At 36.9% G+C, this 10903-nt stretch overlaps 1 long non-coding RNA gene across 1 annotated transcript; it reads right to left on the bottom strand.

The window, feature by feature from the left end:
• Positions 1 to 8583: 8583 nt before the first annotated feature.
• Positions 8584 to 9956, bottom strand: LOC138127172 (uncharacterized). The gene is made up of 2 exons (XR_011158136.1): positions 9534 to 9956; positions 8584 to 9474 (listed from the first exon to the last, which is right to left on the bottom strand). It is a non-coding gene; the product is annotated as an uncharacterized lncRNA (long non-coding RNA).
• Positions 9957 to 10903: the final 947 nt, after the last annotated feature.

The following is a 10903-nucleotide window of genomic DNA, read 5'->3' as shown; positions in this document are numbered from 1 at the left end:
GTTGATTCATCTTTATGCAGTGACCATATTGTGTGATTATCTTTTGTTGGGCTTACTAGATTTTTGTATTGTCTTTTTAACGGAAAAATTACACCAAATTTAGCACCTTTAGGATAGCACCCTAGATTTTCAGATTCGACTATACAAACCTTATATTGTTCAAAAGCTTGTCAAAAAAGCTTTCGACCAGTGCAATAATAAATACGGGGTGCCATTTGAAAAAAATGAGTTTTTGACAATTTTATTTCGTTAAGTTTAAAAAATCGCAGCAGGCATATGCGATTGAGCAGGTTGTTGAGTAAACACTCGGCAGATGCAGCAAACATCAGAAATCAAACAACGTCAATCATTTTAATTTATGTGCAACGATTTGGAAGGTACGAATTTTCGAAGGGACCTCTGCAATTCGAAATTGTGGTAAAAAAAGCGCCACTGATTAAAAACGATGGCAGATAAGTAAAAACGACCTGTATAAATTTGATTCATAATTTAGCATAGAGTTCAAAAAATAAAATCAAACTGGGTAGTTTCCATTTAAAAAAACATAACTTTAGTGTTTTTATAATATTGGACACTCTGTATATATACCGCAATATTTTCCGGATATGGAGTAGAAGCGTAGCTATCATCTAGAAAAAAGAAATAGTTGATATCTTTAATGACAAACAAGTTATGGAGCTTTTTCGCAACTCTGGGACACCTGTATGTATAAAAATGAATCGCCGTTCGTTAGTCTCGCTAAAACTCAGAAACGGCTCGACCGATTTGAATAATAATTTTTTTCTTTTGTTCGCTTTACTTCAGGGGTGGTTTAAAAAGAAAAAAAAAATCGGAAAAGTTGCCCGGAAAATTGAAAAATTCGGGAAAAACTGAAAGTGCTTTTTCCTGTGGGAACGGCTGAAACGATTTGGCTAATTTTTTTTTAATGTTCGTTATAATCCGTATGAGGTTTTTATGTAAAGAAAAACTGAAAAAGTTGCCCGGAAAATTGTAAAATTCGGGAAAAACTGAAAGTGCTTTTTTGTGATGGATATGCATAATTATTTTTTTTTTTTGTTTTGTTCGTTATAGTCGTGAAAAAGTTTTCAAGAAAAAAAATCAGGACAATTACAAAGGAAAGTCGAAAAATTTGGGCAAACTGCAAAAATTATAATTTTTGTATGCATTCTCGATCATAACTGACGATAGGAACGACATATTTCATTAATTTCTTTTTTTTTGTTCTATATGCCCAGGGATGAAAATAACTCAATTGAATGTTTTCAATAGTCAATCCAACTCGAAAATTTTTAACCAATCAAATTGCAGCATTTTTCAAATTTGGACCAATCAAATTGATTTATAGTGAAAAAACACCGAGCAGAGTGAAAAAACAACCAGCTGAGTGAAAAAACAACTAGTGGTGAAACGTCAAATTTATTAGGTCAACTCGATAAAAATTTTCTCGGTGGATTGTCAAGTCGAATTCGTGGTCTAATTTTTTCTGCAAAATTTGTCATTTAAGGCATTCGTAGCTTTTGCTTTTGGAAAATTAACTAATTTTCGTTGCAAAAGCTATTCATGTCTTAAATAACAAATTTTGTCGGAAAAAATTAGACCACTTATTGTATTATACAGGGTGTCCCAAAAATAGCGGACTAACGGTGCACTACGGTGTAGAAGAGACTACCGTAAACGTCAGAAAAATGTTTAAAAAATTCTATTGGACTTATTTACTGATTGGGCGGTCCTTGAAAGTGGCACTTAACAGGAAAATTATTTTGAAATATATGTATTAAATTGTCATGACAGCTACCTCTAATCGTACATATTATCACTATATTCACTACCAATATCAAATCCTGCACAATAGTGAATTTAAAAGCTTTGGGAATCGAAAAAAATATTTTAAATCCACTACGGTAACATTGCAAGGTAATGATGTACGAGTACATCTTTGTTTACATTGTATTACCGTTAATAATAAAAATAATAATAATTTATTTTTTTGTCTGAAAAATTTTTTCCATATTTTTTTCGTGTACATTTAAACCTGGATACGGTAGTAAGTAGTTAGTCCGCTATTTTTGGGACACCCTGTATATGAAAAAAAATTTGGAAGATTTAAAGAAAAATCTGGAAAAAAGCAATCCAGTATAGTAATAGTAGTTTATTTGACGAGTTTGTGTGTAAATTGGGCCTTTTTTGGCACAAGTGGGCCACGAGCTCCAAATCACTTAAAACCTTGAAAATTAGCTTGACGTTTCGTTTTGACAAGTTGTGACATTTATCAAAATCCGTTCACATAGGAGAAAATTCTCAAATTCTGACAGTGTCGAACAAAAAAATAAAATTACATTTGCTTTTACTTTTGTATTTTTTCGCGATCTGTCCAACAAATGTAGTATGTAGTTGTTTTACTTCTATTCCAATTTATTTGCCTAGATGCACAAATGTCATTTGACAGCTGATTGTGAAATTGGGAATCAAACCAATCGGATTGTTTACTTTAACATCGATCTTTGCAATCGAAATGTAAATATTAGGTGATTCAAAATAATTGTGGATAAATCTGGCAACTATGTACGAAAATGTATGTGGCAACTGTGTGGGTAGGATAGAGTTGACATTTCTTTGACAGTTCATAGTCGCGCAATTTTGAAAGTTGTCAAATCAAATTAATGGAATTAAAAACATCAAATGCACGCTGATGAAATGTCATACAAATGTCATCTCTATCCCATTCACACAGTTGCCACATAAATTTTCGTACATAGTTGCAATACTTACTCACAATCATTTTGAATTACCCAATAAAACTGCTCGAAATTCATTGTGACGTCAAATTTAATGGAAGAAAATAAATCATTTGTTTGGACATGAAATTCTGACTTAATTAAATTGTGACTTAAATTCTGGAACAAAACCGCATGGTTCCAACTCGATCACATTCCAGGCACATCACACATTTCCAACATTTCAGCAGTGTAGAATACTGCAGATAGAATTCATCTCCCATGTAAAATTCCTCATTTTTACTTTCTTTATACATTTCCAATAGCTTTTCACAAATTCACAAAACGATCACAAACAAATTTAGGTATTGAAATTTGGACAAGACAACGTCTGTCGGGTCAGCTAGTATTCAATAATTATTAGAAACGATGCTAGAAAATTAATCTTTGTGATCTCCCAGAGCTGCAGGGATTTTATGGCAGGGTATAGTGGCGGCCGGGGAAAATGGGAATGACTTAAATTACTTTGGGCTATATCTGTAATGGTTATCATTATAAAGATTTACGATAGGGACCGATTTCTTTGAATACCTGTGTTCTTAGAAGGAATGATTTAAGAAGGGTTTTGTTTGCAGGTGGTGACAGGCAAAAATTTGGCCCTATCGTAAATCTTTATAATGATAACCATTACAGTTTTATTTGAATAGAGCCCAGAGGGATTTAAGTCATTCTCATTTTCCCCGGCCGCCACTAAACCATTGTATAAACGTTAACAACACCAACAATAGGTTTAAACCGCAAGTACAACTCCTAATCGTAAATTCGTCCAAGTACTATAGTATTTTTATCTTCCTAAGGAATTTTGGCTTAAGTCATAAATAAACCGAACAAAGACCCTACTTAAAGAAATTTATTGTGATATTATACCTGTCAATCACAAGCCGGCCTCGGAGAAAAAAATTACCTGGGGTAGTACTCAAAATATTTGTCGGAGACCCTCTAGTGATTGACAGGCACAATATGACAATAAATGTCTTTAAGTAGGGTCTTTGTTGGGTTTATTTAGGGTTTAAGTCAGAATTCCTTAGGAAGTTACAAGCACTATATCCTGTAAACTGACAGGTATAGAACGAAAATGATGATTGACAGGATTTGTTTATGTCGCTTATCGGCATCTCAACAGGAGTAATAATTACTATTGCCCTGCCATAAAATCGCTGCAGCTCTGGGAGAACTATAGCCTTGGTATTAGCCGTTCACGATTCTTTTAAACACGCAGCAGGCCATAATATTTTTTTTGTTAGATTGGCGTCAGATCCTGTCATATAACGTTTCGTTTTTAAATATTCGCCTTGTTGCAGTTCCGTGATTAATTTACCCATTTTAATACATTATGAATGTTCTTAAACGAGAACTGCGTTACAAATATGTATGTTTCATTTCAATTATTGTTCTTAATGCGTTGACTTATTTAAAAAATGTAGCAAACTGGCAGCAATGTTCGGTTCAATTATAACTTAATAGTTATTTTTCTACTTTGCGTTCGTACTGATGCTATAACGATACTGTTTTGCGTATCCTAATAGGAAAAGGCGTGATATAATAATAATACTAAAAATAGTGAAATTTAATTTTTTAATTTTGACGGATACTGTGGTGTCGCGGCAGACCCCAGACGTGACCTTGGGTGGAATCCTTCAACTTTAACGGTTTTAAATCTTAAATTTTTTTTTTCATTGAATAAGTGGCAAAGTAGAAAAAATACTGTATGACATCTCGTTTATAAGGCATTTTATCGCACTTACTCCTTTAGGGCACTCCTCGCTACGATCGTCGTGCTCTAAAACCGTGCGTGCGATAAAATGCTTCTTATAAGACTCGTATCATAATATACTATTATGCAACAAGTGCAAAAAGTGAATGATTATTATTATTGCACGCGACGTGAAAATTGTCCCAAGAGCCGCAGGCGAGACAACATGTCAAGTTCAATAACACTTTTTGCACGTGTTGCATACAACATTTTTTCTACCATCGAACAAAAAAAATTAGAAAAAAGCAACCATAAACAACAGTTCAGTCCTGTGCGTCGTGTGTGAAAAATGCAATAAACACTCACTTTTTGCACGATCGTAGACAGACTGTTGACAGATACGTGCAATAAAGACTTTATTGCATTAGTGCAATTAAGAGGCACCTTTTCCACTAAAAACAATGCAATGAACACTCACTTTTTATTATAAAAAATCACAATACTGCCAACTAAAATTTCAGATTTTCATAGATAGTTCGAATTTGAAACAATCGTGAATAGTACCGTGCCTTGAAATAAATTCGGAATTAGAGTAGGCTGTGATTTATATATTTTGTCTATTAACGGTTGGTAATAGACGTTTACCGGTTTCAGTATAGTAAGCCTTGGTTTACATTCACAAAAGTTGGATGGTAGGTGAGTCATAACTCTACTAGTACATGCTGTAGGGTAATATTGCCATAGTGACAAGTCAACAACAATCAACAAATGAAGACAATATCTAACTTTATTCATTATTAATTCAAACAGACGGAAATAAAAACAACAATAATTACGTAAATAGACGGAACTCTGCTATAGTAAAAATGAACTGCACTTCGTAGCATCGGGCATCCATAATGATGAGGGGCTATATTTCCTCGACTCTATAAACAAAAAGATAAATACGCTACGGAACTAACACTAGAAGCACTTACTTACTTATGAAAATACGCCAACATCACTTTCATTTACGGTTGTAACCTTATTTCCGTTGTTTGAATGTCTCTATAATTTGAGATAAGTACCTGCCTTTTGATTTTTCCGGTATTAAGCTATTTAAAGCTTGTTCTGCTTCATTTAAGATGTTTTCCAGTAAAACACTATCATTCAAACTCATTTTGCGAAATGTCTGTTTGTATAAACATGTAACTATGACACCTGAACATATCATGCAATCGCAATCAACTCAATCTATTTTAAAACGAGTTTTTGGATTTAATTGTTTTCAATTCTCTTCGGCTTATTCTGAAACCGGTAAACTAATGAACAAACCACGGATGTTATGAATCATAACAACCTTAGATGTCTTAAAATCCTCGCTCTACGAGCTTGGCTTTCAAACCGACATTTGCGGTGGTTATGATAGTCATAACATCGCTAGGTATGTTAATAGCTATTAAACACGTGTATTGTGCTGTCTAAGGTCACTGCTGTGCCTTTAAAAATTCCATGTTACCAACTTCGTAATAAATTCAACGCCTACTCTAATTCCAAATTTATTTGAAGGCACGGTATATACATACAGGGCGATTCAGATAAGATAATGAGCCTGACGATCTGTCGATGCAACCCAAAAAACAAATTTCATTTACGCCTTAAAATTAAATTAGGATTTGCAAGTTGAATCCAAGTTATCATCTTATGTCACTCTGACATCAGCGCAGAGAACGATCATTAGTGCCATTCAGTTCTCGGGTTATTTCTGCCTATCAGGAGCCCCGTGCGTTCGCTCGTCAAATAAAAAAATTATTTTCTCAACAAGTATACGGGCTATCGACTTACTTCTTTTTTTAAAAACTTCTCCAATATCTTACAGTTGGCTTTAAAAAAAACGGGAAATGAAATTTGACCTAATGTGAATTAGAAATTTAATTTGTCAATTTATGTCAATTTGTGTCTGTTTGACAGTATTTGTACTGTATTTGCATAACTGACATTTCTGACACATAAGTGCAGTTTTTTAACCTAAATTCTAAAAGGCCGTTTCAAACTATAAAAATTTAATAAAATCTGACAGAACTTTTTCTGACAGTTCCCGTTTTTTTTTTAAGCCAACCGTAGTTACATTTGACTCGCTGCATGATTGGTTCAATCTCGCATTTGATTACGATTAACTTAATTTCGCTTCAATAAACAAAATGTTGTGTACACCTTGGCTACGAAATCCTTTGACGACCTCGAGATTGTCTTGTCTCGGCCGCAAAGCGGCCTTGACGACAATTTTTCTCTCGGTTCGTCAAAGTACGATTTCGCATCATTGATATACAAATAACTATTTTTAACTCTGGATGAGTACACGTAACTGAAACATCGTAATTTTCTTCGGACATTTTTGCAATTTTTCTCAAAGTGAATTGTTTTATTTATGTCGTTTCCATAGCGACATGGCGACATGTAGGCCGACTTTATTTTTATTGACAATGAAGGAAATTTTACTTGTTCATTTCATAATTACAAATTTTCGGGTTGCACACAAAATGTTGTGTACACCTTGGCTACGCAAAGCGGCCTTGGCGACAATTTTTCTCTCGGTTCGTCAAAGTACGATTTCGCATTCTTGATATACAAATAACTATAAAGAGTACCTAGCTGCTTTCCCGTATCATTTTTGTGTAATTAGCCCGTCCCTGATAATCCTATACATTTTATTACCTGACCTAATATCCACCCTGATACCTGCATTTGGAGGAACTCGTTTGCGCCGATGTGTTTCACGTATCCACAGTGGATTTTCCTGAGCATAGTAGTGGAAGTTGTGCTTGTTAACACTACCATTGTAGAAAATTTAGCTTCATTACTGAATAAAATTTTCTAAATAAAGTTACTGTCAACTTGCATCTGCGTTCAAAATCAGTTTCCTTAAGTTCTTGTGCTAGCTGCACATGATGGGGATGAAATTTATTTTCCCTCAGAATACGACAAACTAAAGTCTGGCCACGGTAGAGAATAATATGATGAATAATATGATGCCAACTTCTCGGGCCACACTTCTCTGGCCGATCTGTGGGTTCTATGCCACAGAAGCTATTGCGCGAAGTTCATTTTCCAAAGACCTAGCAGTGCGTTCTTCTTCTTTTACGAAGAGGCCAATTTATTCTAAGTTCCCTCTCAAGACGTTTAAAAATCATGTCACTAGGATGTCGTCTATTCGGGAAACGTTGGGCATACAAATTCATTGCAGCAACAGCATTTTTTCTGCATTCTCCGTATATTAAAACCATATCGGTTTTTTCGTTGTTGGTATACGACACCATTTTTAATAGGGGTATGTACAATGAACGGTACAATGCAGTGTACAATGTGATGAATGATGATAAAGACCAGCACTAATGTCAAAGCTTGTCAAAGCACTGTCAGAGCAACATAAGATAATTTGGATTGCAAATGAAAATCGTAATTAAAATTAGATCAAGACGTAAATGAAATTCTACGTCAGAAATACAACCGGCAACACTGTTTGGTGAAAAATGCGTTCCATTTTTACAACTCAAGATTTTAGAATAAAGGAAATGAATATGATAATCTTTTTATCTCTTTGAAACATTTTGCTAGAGCATTTTTTATTTTAGCGTCAAGTAAATTACGTTGCTTTCGACGGTGCACCCGAACTGCGGTCAGCTGTCAGAAGCCCAATAATCCGACACCTGAACTGCGGTCAAAGAATTACCTGGTCGTCTCTAATCTTATCTCGAACTGCGGTTAAGAAAATTTAACTTATTAGGCAATCACCAACTTTTTGGGATCGAGTTGGCTAAGATTATCTAGTGTTTTTGTTGGCAGTATTTTGGTGATAACTAAAAAGGATGTACCTGTTGGCTTCCCCCACCATTTATTATATTTAATTCAAAACTTTGGAAACAAACATTTATTTACAAAACAGTACTACAAAACTTGTGAGACACGCATTTAACATAATCATACTAAAGTTTTGGTATTAAGTTGTTCAATCTAGAGTTAATAAAATTCTGTTTTGGCGGTAGTCAAATGTTTTTGTTCGATACCTCCCTAGAAAGTGGGTCTGTATCCATGGTTACCAGTGAGTGAAGGTTCCACTTTGCCACGGTATTTTTCTACTTTGGGTCGGCGGTTGGCAATTGTTGCCGGTAGCTCAGTCTTGGGCGGGGTAAGCGAACGAATTAGCCAGACCCGAAAGACAAGAAGATAAGGGCGCCAGGATCCTCCGGCACTGATGCTTCGGGAGTATCCGGATCCGAGGATACTCCGGGGCCGATACCCGAAAAGAAACACACGTGTCCCAGTTAACAAATTTAATCAAATTAGATCCTCTGGTACAATAAATATTTACAATAAGTGAACATAAAAAAAAAATAATGTGTACAATTGATTGTTGGTAAAAAAAAATAAAATTACTGTTCGATGTTCGATTGCAGCAAACAAGCAAACAAAAAATCAAGGAACGGTCCTGACCGGTAACGCACAAAATAAATTAAAACTAAAGATGAAATTCCCGCGAGCCGCCGACGATACTTGTACAAGCTCGGTGCGACCGCAAAACAAACGGTATCGAATTAAAACGCAACTCTTAAGTTACCGGCGTCGGATTTACAAATAATATTGTCAAAAAAAGGTTTGAATTCCAAATTACACACACACACAAGATAAAACACGCGACACAAGAGAGAGAGACAGTAAAACAAAAGAAGAGACGTTATCTCCTTGCCAAAAAAAACGGCTGCGGCCTCGAGAGAGGAGATACCCGGCACGAGCAAACTGGAGGCTCTGTTCCTGTAGGCGCGATATGATATTCGGGAACGATCTGACCTGAGCCTCCTGCGTCGTCCTTCGGCGTCCTGTGGGGTTCGCGGCTCGGCGGTCCTGCTGCCGTTGAGGCCGCTGTTGATTCCGGTGGAGATGAAAAAAGAAGGCCAGAAAAACAGGAAACTCGACGGATCCGCTGGAACGGGTCCGGCAAAAGGTCCTCGTAAGAGATCCGCTTAAAAGACCCTTTCATAGAAAGAAGAGAACGCCACTAGGTAACGTACGACGGGAAAACTGTGACTTACTCAGTCGGCGTGAGGTCTTTTTTTTTTTTTTTGGGGCGACGAAAAGCCAAAAAAAAAAGTCCGTGACTCCCAAGATCCGGAAATTCCGATAGAGTTGGGGTTCCAAAAGGTACGCTATCCAGCACGAAACGGAGAACCACGCAACTCTTCTGACGGGCACAGGAGACTTCGTGAAAATCCCGAAAATCGGTGCGATACACAAGAAAACGCTGCCACGAAGTTCACCCAGTCACGGTACTTTTGCGAAAGAGGAAGAGTGGCATCGAAACGCGAACTTATCGCCTTGCCCAAAAAAGTCTAACCAGTCTCGGTGAAGGAAAACAGACCTTAACAGCTGTCGACAGAAGGAATATCGTGAACCGACAGGTGCGTGCGTGGTCGAATTTTTGACGCGCGACAGCGGGACCGAGATAGGTTAGAAAAATCAAAACCAAGGCACCAAAAGGCCTACGCCGTCGATCATCGATGAGAACCGTCGATCGAGACCGTCTCCAGGTGTTTTGGGAGATGAAGAGAGTTCCGTGAAAGAAGGAGAAAAAAAAAATGTCCAGGGACGAGAAGGTGAAGGGAATTTATGGAGACCTACTCAACTCCGATAAACTCTAGGCCGTGAAGAAAGAAGAAGATAGGAAAGAGCGAAATTTTTCTGGCGAAGGGCCAAGGTTCGCGACCTGACAAACCCGACGGTATATAGCTACCGTCCCGCTTAAATTGTGAGGATAAGGGCACGATTCCAGCTGCCTCTTCAGCTGGGGCCAAACGAAAAGAAAACGAAGAAAAGCCGACAAGGAAAACCAAAAGAGAAGGCAAGGTAGAAAGGATTAACGACAACGACAAGCGAACGGGAGGATGAGGGATCGGGAACGAAAAAGACACAAACAAAACGGTCGCGGTAACATGCGATTACTCTCAGCCTAACTGCGAGCGAGAGTTTACTGAATTCGTTACTTTTAAGGTTACTTTCGAGGTGTTCAAGTAACGATGGTGCATCCCCAAGCATTAGTGGAACCCATGGGCCTTCCACTCCGGCCAAATCCGCGAAAAACGAAAAACGAACGGAATGAAATTTTCGAACCGTGACAACTTTCGCTCACGCACTTTCGCTCACCCATAATTGAAATTCGATTTTATGAAATAGTTATTTACACTACGAGAGAGGAAGGTAAAGCTTTTGTTCGCGCGAATTGCATGTTCGGCCACGACGCGCAGCGGAGCAATTCAAGTGAACAAAAGCGGCCTTACTCTCGAGTGCTGTATTTGATTTTGTTCGATACCAGACATAACTCCTTAGAAAATGAGTCTGTAACTTTATATTCAAAATTTTAAATAAAATTAAAATAAAATAAATAAATCACATTTTCGGAGAGATC

Source organism: Tenebrio molitor, chromosome 3 (genome assembly GCF_963966145.1).
Source record: "Tenebrio molitor chromosome 3, icTenMoli1.1, whole genome shotgun sequence".
Taxonomy (NCBI): domain Eukaryota; kingdom Metazoa; phylum Arthropoda; class Insecta; order Coleoptera; family Tenebrionidae; genus Tenebrio; species Tenebrio molitor.
The sequence above is the reverse complement of the archived record's forward strand: the minus strand, read 5'-3'. Positions and strand labels throughout refer to the sequence as shown.